This window comes from Melanotaenia boesemani, chromosome 14 (assembly GCF_017639745.1).
Source record: "Melanotaenia boesemani isolate fMelBoe1 chromosome 14, fMelBoe1.pri, whole genome shotgun sequence".
Classification (NCBI taxonomy): Eukaryota; Metazoa; Chordata; class Actinopteri; order Atheriniformes; family Melanotaeniidae; genus Melanotaenia; species Melanotaenia boesemani.
In genome coordinates, this window is record NC_055695.1 from 25,518,940 (window position 1) to 25,530,975 (window position 12,036).

Sequence of the window (12,036 nt, forward strand, 5' to 3'; positions counted from 1 at the left end):
CAAAATATAAAAAAAAAACATAAACCTTACCTGTCTTTTTTATATGTATGATGATGCTGTATGAAACGATTACATTTTTTATTCAAAACCACTAAAGGTTAATATTTCATTGGAGTGTAGCTGTTAACTTGGTTAACCAGCTGCTAGTTGATACTTTAAATTTACAAGTCAGAAGCTGGGTGTGTGAGTGGTGCTGATCACTGCAGCTACTGTGTGTTTTCACATGCAAGTAATATGAATGAGAGCACTGAATGATTGATGGTTTCTTCACTACAGTGCTCCATATAAGTGACTGTACAGCAGAGAGGAGGGACTTTCCCACTCCTCCAACTGAAAGATTGCATTGAGCTCCATCCCTCACCTACCCACTTTGCTGCTGCGCTAAAGTCTCATATGGCACTACTTGTGTATGAGCTGATTTATAGCCCCTCATTAAACATTACACTGCGGCTGCCGATAAACTCTAAATCTGTCATTTACATGAGATCATTCCTTAATTTTTTCATTCCACACAAGAAACAGGAAAGATCAACATTTGCAATGCTCCCATCTACCGTATTTTGTCCTTTGATGTATTTCTCTTTCCTTTCTGTTTTCTGTTTCCTCATCCATGGATGATCCGTTAGGTAAAAACAGAAGTGAAAAAATCTGGCTGCTTTTGCCCCCTTCCTCCCAACTCTTGTTGCTCTAGCTGTCCAGAGAGATCAGCTAGTTGATCTGTGTTGCTGGGCAATAAAAGGAAATGATGCCCAAACTTGCCCATTAACACCCTAAGCGGGTTCTGAAATTTAGTTTGGATAGGCTGTTTAGACACTTTTTTTTAATAGTGTGAGACCGTTGTCAACTTTGTTAATTCCACTTATTGAAGACTGGACTGTGAGCACTGCTGAGCAGCTGTATCTGCAAAGTTTCATTGTGCACATGCGTGTCTGCCTGCAGGACTTTCACCATGATGAAGCACAGAATCTGGCTAAAAGCATGAGATGATAAATGTGTGTTTTATGTATGTCTCCATCATTGCTTCCTGCATTTTTGCAAAGTGCTGCAGGCATAGAAAGCACTAAATGCACATTATTTCTTTGTATATGTGTCTCTGTGCATGTACATGCATTTTTATGTTAATTTCCATTTGAGATTATAATAGCCACTGGATTGTATGACTATAATTCAATTTTCTAAGTCACAATATCTCATAAATTCCCTTAAAGTGAGGTAAGTGATGCACCTGCTCACTGGTTGACATTAAGTCATAAACAGGCAACTGGGAAGTACTTGAAGACTGATGATCTAACTTGATTGGTCATTTAAAGTCAGTGAGAAAGTGAGAACTACTTCGTAAAATATTCCTTGTAACGAAGATGATCACAGGTCAAGTCTCACCGATGCCAGACACTAAAATATTCACAGGCCCATGTGGAACTTCATCTGCACACACTAAGAAGGGAAGGAGAGGCTGCAGGCTTTGCTTTCAAACCCTTGAGTACTCAGAGCACCTGCCATCCGACATTCAGCATCAGTAAGTGTAATGTGAGAGCACATGAATTCATTAGGCTCAGATTGACCCGCTATGACGAGCAATTTAGTTTCAAACACAGTTAGGCACCTGCGGGAGAGAGAAAATTAGCATTTTAAATAGGGACAATTATAGGCCAGGCCACTGTGTACGTGTGTGTGAGTGTGTGTGTTCATTTGTATGTAGACGGACAGGCATCTCCTTTCTACTCACTAACTTTGTCTACTCGCTTGAGTAACACATTGCCATGGTTTATGCCATCTGAAATATTGACACAACATAATGCTCTCCTCCCACGCTTCATGCACTCTTTATAAATAGAGTGTCGGTGCAGAGCGCAACTGGAGAGCACTTCTGAGATCACTTGAATCTGACAAAACACAGAGAAACCGCTGTTCATTACTCCTACATTTAGCTGGCAGGCCTGCAAAATATCTGCCATCATGTGCAGTTTTAACTAAAGATGGTTTTGATATAATGATTATGGCACATGTCTGTTTAGTTTTGCATAGACTAAAAAAAAACCCAACTGTACACAAGGTGTGAGCACTCTGAGACAGTGGGACAAAAAACTGGGGAGAGGTGGTCTTCCTGTGTGGAGTTTGTATGTTTTGCCTGTGTATGCGTGGGTTCTCTCCAGGTACTCCGGCTTCCTCCCACCGCCCAAAGACATGCACGTTAGGTTAATTGGGCACTCTAATTGTTCTCCCTAGGAGTGAGAGTGAGCGTGAATGGTTGTTTGTCTCTCTGTGTTGGACCTGCGATGGACTGGTGACCAGTCCAGGGTGTTCCCTGCCTCTCACCTGTTGAATGCTGGGATAGGCTCCAGCTTCCCGCGACCCTTATTGGACGAAGCAGTACAGAGAATGAATGAAAAAGATATTGAAGCACTTTATTTTATATTTAATAATGAAACTGAGTTCATTTTGTTTAAAAATCTTGTTTAAAAGCTTGTTTAAATAGCTTTATTGGTGAGGTAGCTACATCTACACGGAGAGGGAATCAACTTTGACCACAAGACCACTGAAAATGCTGTCGTATATATATATATATATATATATATATATATATATATATATATATATATATATATGCATGCCAGGCCTGTACAGAAATACACTGAAAACATAGACTCAGACTTAGAGCCAACAATAAAGAAAGCTGTAGAGAATTTGGCTTAAAAGGAGACGTTTGGGTTGATTTATTTTATTTTAATTCTTTACCTATTTTACAGTGAAATCCACATCATGTTGAGTAGCTTCTGTGGCAAAAATGCACTGTAATCTGCCACTGTAATAATGACAATAATAGATTTGATTTATACAGAGCTTCCAAAGCACCCAAAGCACCTTTATTTATTTGTTATTTATTTATTTTTAATTATGTACCTTGTTTTTAGGTGATTTGGACTGAGCACATCTGTTTTAATTAGCTGCTCATAATTTATATATTTTTATATTCTTTATGTGGCCCTGCGATGGACTGGAGACCTGTCCAGGGTATACCCTGCCTCTCGCCTGCTAATTGCTGGGATAGGCTCTGGGTAGCAGTATAGAAAATGGATGGATGGATGTTTTTATGTCTTGTGTTTTTTAAATGTGACTGATTGTACATGTCTGCTGCTGTGGCTTCATCCATTCAGGAAAGATGTGTGTGAGTTGCAAACTTGGAAATGAAACAGAAGCATTTTCAGATTTATTCACTTTGGAACTTGGTTTTAAAAAGTTGGTGTTTTTGGCTCCCAAAACACTGGTTCGATTAGGATAAAACTTCCAACAATAAAAAAAAACTTTAGCAAATACACCTAAACTCTGCACGAGGATTAACCACTACATTTTCTTTTATTTTTGTCATTTTGGTCCTGCTGATCCCCCCAAAAAACATATCAGGCCCCATTTTGTGTTAGTTTTAGGTGTAATTTTTGCCTCAGATGTCCTCAGAAATTAATTAAAATTACGTGTTCATAAGCTGCTATATGCACGTGAACACAAGGGGCAGTGTTGGGACCAGTTTAACCAGGTGTAATGACTGAAAAATAAACTAAAATCATGTAAGGTTTTGCAGTCATGATATTGCATGTTTTGTTTAGGGGCCATCTATTATACCATCTATACCGCTCAAAATCAAAATCTACCAAATGCTAAACTCCTCTGTTGTTGGCATATTTATCATTTTGTTTAAACCCAACAATTTCAGAGACATTGTCCAGTCTAAGGTCTCCCTAGTGGAATTTTCATGTATCAAGCATAGTGCACCAGCAAGTGTGGGAACAATTACACTCATGATGGACTGTCTATGCAAAAGCAAATTTAAAAAGAAGGTATATTTGGTCTAAATGTTATAGGACATTTATATTCAAAGAGATCACAAACATTTCCTTCATTCCTAATGTGACCTTTTGTTGACATTTTCACATTATGTACAACTGAAAATAAAAACAAAATTCTGTAATTGAATGCAGCCAGTAGGGATTAATTTCCTTTTATTTTTATTAGATTAGGATGTGTTTAATAAAGACAGTTAAAAACAAAGTACTTCTTGTTGGTGTGGTATGATTTATATGCAGTCTTTATCCGCTGGTTTGTTTTGGTGCCTGACCTATCACATAGTGAGAGTGTGTGCGTATATTGAATGGTGGGTGGGTGTGTGTGGAGGATATGACTACTTACACAACAATTCACTCCAGCATGCAAATGCTCTCTACTGTGAAGGCACTCACTGTGCTAAATCCATTAGCACTTTAGCCTGCAGTCATGAGTTATCTCTCTCTTATTGTTTAGAGTGACGTAAAAGAACATATCCTCTCGCTTTGTGAAAGGCCAACAAGCCATGCTCAGAGAGACTGTTTTTTATTGGCAGCTTAATACCCAAACTTAAGAGAGACTTTGTAAACAAAAGGAAAAAAAAGTCTTTTGATAGTGAGGGCACTTATATGCACCACACGAGGAAGGATTGCGAAAGATGGTAATGGATTTGCAGATACTAATAATATTCCCTAATTCATTCAACGCAGGAATATCTAGATTTTAGATGCTCTATAATTAATTTCAATTCATATGTAAAGCGTCAATTCATAGCAATGTCATCTCAGGGCACCTAACATACAAATCAATTAAAGCCAATTCATTGTGATCTAATCAGTGTTCATACAAGCCACTTGATAAAAAAAATAATAGCCTAGCTAAGGAAAATCCCCCATCCTGAACATGCACAGGGTGGCGGGTGAGGGTGGAAAGGAAAAAACTCTCGTTTAACAGGAAGGAAAAACCTCAGGCCGAACCCGACTCAGATAGGGTTGGCCATCTGCCTCGACCAGTTGTGGTGGAGAGGACAGGAAAGAGAGGCCAACAGGCATCACAACTTTTAGCCAAAAACCTGCTGAGAGAGCAGATGTGAAATACAATTTAATGATGTCAATACTGTCATAAGTTTATACAAGGACAATAAACAGCAGAAAGATGAAGTGCTCAGGGCATCATGAGATGTCCCTCAGCCACCTAAGCCTATGACAACATAACTAATGGATGGCTAACCACCCCTAAATATAAGATTTATCAAAAAACAAGGTTTGAACCCTGATCTTAAAAGTAGAGAGGGTTTCTGCTTCTCAAACCCAAACTGGGAGCTGGTTTCATAAGCAAGGGGCCTGATAGCCAAAGGCTCTGCCTCCCAATCGACTATAGGAAGACTTTAGGAACCACAAGTGGGAATATATGGAACTATAAGATCTTTGATGCACAATGGAGCTTGGTTGTCTTGATATGTGAGGAGAAGAATTTTAAATTCTATCCGAGATTTAACATGGAGCCACCGTATCATAAAAGTTAAGAGTAAAACAAGTTTCCTTAAATGTACTTCTTATATCTCATTATGAAGCTGCAGATTTTCTCTGCAGATGAAAGGAGTTTGCATTTACACACACACACACACACACACACACACACACACACACACACACACACACACACACACACACACACACACACACACACACACACATTCATGCATGTTGAGTTTGTTCTAACTGAATCAGACTTGTCCAGAGCTGCAGGCATCTGCTTTTCCTCACACATGCACACGCATGTACTCACCATTCTAATGTGAGTCAGTAGCAAAACATTGACTTTGATCAATGCAAAGCATCTTAGAGAACAGAGAGAAGCCAATGTGGAGGACAAGAAACAATTGTAATATTTTTGTTCTTCTCTCACTTTCCTTCTATCTATCATCCTGCTCTCATATTGATCCATAAATGGCTGTTTTTAGTTGTAGCCTCCAGATTGTTTGACCTTTCTTTGAACTGATCTTTCTCTTTTTCTTTTCTTTTTCTTGGTTAATAAAGGAATGCCTATCAGTACTTGTTAATGTCACTATTTAATGCCAAATATACCTTTCACCTTTTGTCAATGTAAGAGAAAACAACTTTGTGGGGGATTTTGTTTTCTTGGGGTAAAAGTTGGTTATCTTCAGGTGGATTATTAGAAAGGCAGCAAGGTGCTGTAGATAGTAAAAGACAGGGTAATTTGTCCTTTAACCGCCTGGGAATCTATAAACTTTACAGACAAATCCATCAACACACTGCAGTCTTGTATGAGAGGAGAAAGGGAGCTGCAATTGAAGAGTGCTGAGGGTTATTGAGTTTTTGTCGGTATTCCCTCGATGCCAGAAAATTGCTGTTAAGGGAAAAATTTTAACATTAGGTGTGTTGCAGTGATTATTCAAAAGCCCTTTCCCAACTTACATTTTAACAAGTTGCTGGTGTTTTCCATCTCAGTATTGTTGGCTCAAGTTAGCTTTAGTGTGCTATCTCATCCACACAGGTTTCTATTCAGCTATATTCAGTGTCTCCTGAGGTGAATCCGACTGCACCTTTACCTGGAAAAGGTTCAACAGGCCATTCGTCACACAAGCCCTGCTACAATAGCCAGCCTCACTAGATGCTGAGCTAGCACTTTCTGAGGGAAGGGCATGTGAGCATTCCTCCTTTATTTGTGTTGTGACAAAAATGTGTGGTAAGCGTAAATGCTTTTCTGTTCCCAGAGGTTGAAGAGGTTACCCTCACAGGATATACCTTTTCATGCAAAAGGACCCATTCAATCAAGACATCCTCTGTTATATAAAAAGGCATCCTCTATCGTGTGGAGGTCTTTTGCATCTTGCTATTTCTTTTACCAGGGTTCATGCTCCATGTCTTTCTAGATGACCTAACTCATAGCTATTGAAACCTTTTGACGGGGTTGTTAGCCACACTGTTTTGGCTGAGTAAGTTTACTACCATGTACTCAGTAAAGTGTTTTTTTTCTCATTCATGTTTCCATCCTGAATTAAGCTAAGTGACTAGCATTACAGCAGTATATTTTCAGTTACAACAGAGCTATTAAATAACCTTTGGTGCTGCACTTTACTCAGTCAAAGCAATCTCAAAAAGTGTAGTTTGCTGCTGACTGTAAACACAATTATTTACACTATGCAATTTCATCCCACAAAAACTACAGCAAGCTATTTAACATTAGCTAAATTTTATTCAAAGGACACAAGTGTGCACATAAAAATATTTTTGGCATTGATGGGACCACAGTTAATGTGTTAAGATGTGGGTTGTAGCTGCTATCCATGGTTAAACAGTTTATATCTCTTGAGCTAGCTGCTGTAACATTACTGAATGTGTTAGCCTGTGGCTGGTATGAACCACTTGTGTTACATGTTGTAGTAACTTTAAGCAAGTTTGTTTTACAAATAATATCAACAGTCTTCACTGAAAGACTGTAGAAAAAAGGACTTAAAAAAAGGCTTTTGATAGTGACTGGATGAACCAGTTTGCCACCTTCTATCACGAGCTAGTCCCTATAAATGAGATGAATGGAGTGATGCAAGTATTTAGATTTCAACTTTTGTCAGTTAGTAAGAGGAAGAGGAAAAATCTTATTTTCTCCAAAAAGTAAGTAAGTAAGTAAGTAAATAGATAGATAGATAGATAGATAGATGGATAGATAGATAGGTAGATGGATAGATAAATAATAAATAAATAAATGTATGTGCCAGTCTTTGCACTTCTTTGAAAGAGTTTCTTCACTTTCTTCTTCTAGTTCTTCTTTCAGGATCTTCTGTTGGCCCCATAACACATGCAGAATAAGCTTTCTGAAAGTCTAATAAAGATCCAGTTAGTTTTTTGTTCATAAACGTACTCCAGGCTACTTCAATTCAGTTAATTGGTTAGGGATTAAAATACTGGTTCCTGTTAAAAAGTAGATGTCAACTGGACGTGCTATTCTCCCCTACATTTAAGGCCCTCTTCTTCATCTCTTGTCTTCTAAAGTTTTGTCTTCGCTTTTGTCTTCACAAACGTAAACGTAGACGTCCTCTTCCTCCATGCACTATTCAGCAGAGTGGGAAATTCTGCCTTACTTATTAGGTGCTAATGTTTATGTTTAATTCACAGAAACAGATGCAATGATGCAAAGTCATTGCAGGATAAGCTTGCTAGGATGTTATAGGTGTTAGCAGAAGGGCTCATAGGAAAGATTAGTTTTGTGAAGAGATTCTTCAGCATAGAGAGGGATGCTACTGCTATAATAGCATTTTTTAGCTTGTTCTACCAATGTAGAATTAGAAATGATAACAACGAACATTTAAACTACCTGTATGTGGACTGTGTGTAGCAGGGGTTAAGAAGTAGCATGAGCATGGACGCACACCCAACAATCAATCACTTCAAAGACATGCATTACTGGCTGAATTAGATTTGGGTACCTATAGGTGGCCAGCACAGTTTGGTGAGTAATGAAGCAACATGAGCCCTTTTTGGTTGATCAAACACCACACATGTTGCTGTGTTCTGGGCCATTTATTGGGAGAAACGCTAGAAAATCATTGCAATAGAGAGATGACCTTGGCCTGTACAAAGAGTTAGATAGCAGACTTAGTCAGATATGGCTTGATTTGCCTGTGAAGTGAAAAACAGTATGTCTGAGAAACATATGCGGTATGATCAGAAAAGTACAGCTGGTCATCAATAAACTCACCCAGCTTTGGTGAGGAGATAGTTGCAGGAGCATTTTAATGCTGATATTGAGCTGAATGGAATGATTAGTTAAGGTGAGCAATAGTTAAGTCTTTGGGAGTTTTAACTGAAAGTTAGCATGAGTTCATTCCTGGGCATGTCTTTGAGATACAAGCAGAGATCCATGCTAAAACTGTAAGGTCATCTTATGATAATAAGAGGTGTAGGTGGGTATCATTTGCATAGCAGTGATATTAGAAGCCATGCAAGTAGATGGCCAGACCCAACAATGTGGTGTATATTACAAATAGAATGGGTCCCAGTACTAAGCCTTGGGTTACCCTAAATGAGACATTTGTTTGTGCTGCTACACTTAAAGAATGTCCTGTTAGATTTGATTCAAGTACGCTATGCATGTGATTCCTACCTAAGAGAGTTCAAAGAGGGGGTGCTGTGATTTCCAATGTCACAGACATGCTGACGCAAACCACTTTGTATTCATGAAGAGACCTTTTTAGCGTGACTTCATAGAGTTTGGGTGTCTTAGAATTTGACAAAAAACTACTCAGGAAATTATCAAGTTAATCTAAATTCTGACACGAGTACAAGTGGTTGTCTCAGCTAATGTTTCAATTTGACACTACAGATGAGCACCAGAATGAAAATGATGACACTTGACAAAGACAAAAAGCAAGGCAGAGAAAAAAAGAGGAGAAGGAGAGTAAAAAGACATGCTGAGACCTCATTAAACCTACAATAAAGCAAGAGCGTGCACGCTCATGTGTCAGTGTGTGTAACTCGGTGATCATTATCCAGTCATTCTTGGGTGTGTGTTTCAGTCAGAGCAGATCTAGGAAGCCCCTGGGAGGGTTAAGTAAGGAAACAGAGGAGATTAAGGTGGGGAATTCTCATCAAAACCTTCCAAATCAGGAAAGGTGTCGAAAAGAACCACTCTGCAAGGGGACAGAGGGGAACAGAAGCAAAGGAGGTGGGTGTGTGTGTGAGTCTGCTGAAAGACAGAGGAGTCATACTGATGTTTGACAAAAGGGTGGCAGCTGTAAGGCTGAAAAGAGAGGTCACATACAAACATAAAGAAAATGAGTAGCCAATCAAAGGAAAAAACCGGGAGCATTTGTGCAGATGTGCATCATGACGTGGGTCTCCACCTTTGGGGAGAGGTCATATTGGGGGGTTGAGGAGCTGGTGATGAAGAAGGTGAGGATCCTTGGGGGCAGTCCTGTGGTAATGAGCTGTTAGTCTCAAAGGAAGACGAGCTCAATTAGAAGAACACTGAGAAGCTATTCTAAGGTTTAATCTGGATGGTTCACCTTCTCTTGAAGCTCAGCACAGTTACAGGCTCTCCCTCTGACCGCTTGTTCAAGTAAGAGATGGCAAACAGATGAAGACCACAATGAGAAGTGTGTTAGGTCTGAGAAACAAATATGGAGAATGTGGGCATGGATACATTGAATTCAGATATGATTTTCACTTATCTTTACAGCTGTTTTTTCAGCTCTGTTCTCTCCATTTGCTCCCATCTTTCTGTCCAAAACAAGAGTGACAACCCTGTTTTTCACATCCATTGAACAACCTCACATTCATTATGCCCTCCTTTCTTTACAAGTTCAGTTTTGGTCCTGGAGGGAGATTTACCATCAGACAGGAGGCCAATAGGTCAGGTTGAGAAAGTCAGATGTCTACTGGGGAAGTTTTCTCATCACGCCAAGGTAATATGTCTTCCCATTGTGATTCCCTTGATCATACATTAATCACAAATCTGTAGATGTGTTTTGAGTAATTAAAGTGAAAGTGTAGGATTATTGCTTATGCTGAGAGAGGTCGTTGGTTCAAATCCTGGACAAACTTCCATTTAGGTCGAGGCCCAAAGTGTGCAGGTTGCAACATAAATTGGAGACTGACACAGAATAACAAAGAGAATCTGAGCTATATAAATATACGGGTGATAAAAGACAAAAATGAACATGGCAAGGGCCATGGCATTAATGTATCAGCCTCCCTTCATATACATTAAGCCATGGATGGCGCTATAGACATCTTTCACGTTTTGCAGCTTTGACACATTTAGATTTATTTTATCACAATAGATGCATTCAACTAAAAGGAAAAAAACACTCAGATGACTTAATTTGTACAATTTATAAGAAATTGGCCCTTACAAGAGGAAAGATCCATCAGCAGTGGCTGACCTGCCCTCCAGTACTGAAACTTCACTGTTACTGGGATAACATTCAGAATATATCATCCAGTACTACAACAGTTTTAAAAATGGTGCCATCAATTTGTCTCTAACAAGTCCTCTTCCTTACAAAGGTTCTAGTATCAAGCCACATTTAGAAAAATGCTGAGCCAAAGCTAATGTTTTTCATGTCACTTTTTAACTTTGAAAACTCTGACCTTCTGTATGAACTTGTATGGTTGGCGTGAACTTCTAACACATCTAAAGTGTTGGAAAAATTCTTAGTATTCCAGTAAAGACTTGGTCATGAAAAATGAAAAACATAAAATTTAAATGAAGACATCTTTCTGGACTCACAATCTTCCAGCAGTGGAGTGAAGAGGATAGGTAAAGTACAGGGATGGAATTGAAAACAAGCTGAGACTTGAGACTTACTTAAAGTGCACATAGGATTAGCTTAAAGAGTAAGCCATGCCAATTTGTATTCTTTCTAAAGTCTAATCCTTGGTGCAGAGGCAGAAGAAAAAAAAATACTGGTTAGCTAAATTCACTTTAGCAAAGTGAAATGCTTGCTTGCTCTTGCTTTTCTGTCTTGGTTTGCCAGTGTGACCTGGTGACACACTAAGCTGTCAGGATCGATTGAGGTTCCACTGAGCTGGCAGCAGAGACCAGGCAGGGCATTCTGGCTTTGGCGTGCCATGTCTGGTCTTCCATCCCTCGGTAGAAAGCCCGTGGCCACAGTGATGCTCAGTTAACCGAGTAGAGTTGGAGCAGTCACTACTCAGAGACACTCTGTCTACTTAACATTTGCACATGCATGTGTGTAAACACAAATGTTTTGCACTATTAGCTGGGCCACCAGACAACCCTTACAACTTTCATTGTGCATCTGTGTGTCACTAAATCTACCTCCCTCAGCCGTATCTCTTTCTCCTCCATCTTTCTTTGGTAAGTGCCGAGTAAAGACGGCTCCACTGCAGTATCTGATCCATCCTGGCAGAGGTGAGGCTTCATAATAAAACCGCTGCTCCTGCCAAAAAGACAAGAGGAGATACAGGAGGCAGGGCAGAAAGGAGAGTAAACGACAAAGCAAATGAGGGTGGAAGAATAGGAAAGAAATAAGAGCAAACACTGCAGGAAAAAACACTTGGGGCCATGGAAGAAAAAAAAATTGAAAGAGGTTGAAAGATAAGAGAAACTCAAATAAATAAATGGTAGTTTAGGATTGACATCTTTTAACAAGTTGCATGATCATCATGCATATTTCTTTTCAACCATTTGATCCTGTCACCCCCATCTCCAGAGGCAGACTGATAGTGCAGAAGT